Here is a 1468-nt window from a genome sequence, read left to right on the forward strand (position 1 = left end):
TTCACCCTCAGCTTAACCCTAACGAATTAATCTGGGCTGAGATGAAGAAAAAGGTTGCTTTGGCAAATACAACATTTAAACTCCATAACGTTAAGAGACACACAGAGCAGGCCTTATCAAGTAGAACCAGAGAATTCTGGCAAAAGTGTGAGGGACATGTCAAAGTAACAAAGGAAAGATACTGGATAAATGATGGATTAATTTTCCCTAAGCAGCCTAGTGTAGTCATCAGCCTGATTGACGATACATCTGATTCTGAATAATTAGTGAGTGTTAAAATATGATTAAATGTGTCCCGTAGATCTGTCACTTTCTCTCTATAGGTTTGTCTGTCTGTCTGTGTAACCATCAATGTCGCTTCAGATAATGGTTAGGAAATTTGTTCAGCACTGGCGACGCCTATGAACATCCGAGAAACGAGCAATTTGTCCAACTTTCTGCACGTGATTACTGTACAACTTGTATTGAAGTAGTAATGATACATCGTAATTAATTAACCAGCCACAATTTGGGAAAATTGATTGCATTTCCCAGTGGATGAGATGGATACTAAGCTCTTCTCAAAATATAAAGGTGATCGGTTGGGTAGTCTGTGAGATATCCTGTGTCAAACAGCGGCAATATTTTGTTACAAGCTATAGGAAGAAGCAGCGTCAGTTCAGAGTTCACGACACAAGATTGGCTACGATCGTTATTGACACATTGGTGCACAGACACGTTGACACACTGACACACTGACACACTGACACACTGACACACTTACAAATTGACACACTGACCCACTGACACACTTACAAATTGACACACTGACACACTGGTGCACAGACACGTTGACACACTGACACACTGACATACTGACACATTGGTGCACAGACACGTTGACACACTGACACACTTACATATTTACACACTGACACACTGATACACTGGTGCACAGACACGTTGACACACTGACACACTGACACACTTACAAATTGACACACTGACACACTGACACACTGGTGCACAGACACGTTGACACATTGACACACTGACTCACTGACACATTGGTGCACAGACACGTGGACACACTGACACACTGACACATTGGTGCACACACACGTTGACATACTGACACACTGACACATTGGTGCTCAGACACGTTGATACACTGACACACTGACACACTGACACATTGGTGCACAGACACGTTGACACACTGACACACTGACACATTGGTGCACACACACGTTGACATACTGACACACTGACACATTGGTGCTCAGACACGTTGATACACTGACACACTGACACACTGACACATTGGTGCACAGACACGTTGACACACTGACACACTGACACACTGGTGCACAAACAAACTGACACACTGACACTCTGGTGCACAGACACATTGACACACTGACACGTTGACACATTGGTGCACACATACGTTGACACACTGACACACTGACACACTGACACACTGACA

Source organism: Aplysia californica, unplaced genomic scaffold, assembly GCF_000002075.1.
Source record: "Aplysia californica isolate F4 #8 unplaced genomic scaffold, AplCal3.0 scaffold00283, whole genome shotgun sequence".
Taxonomy (NCBI): domain Eukaryota; kingdom Metazoa; phylum Mollusca; class Gastropoda; order Aplysiida; family Aplysiidae; genus Aplysia; species Aplysia californica.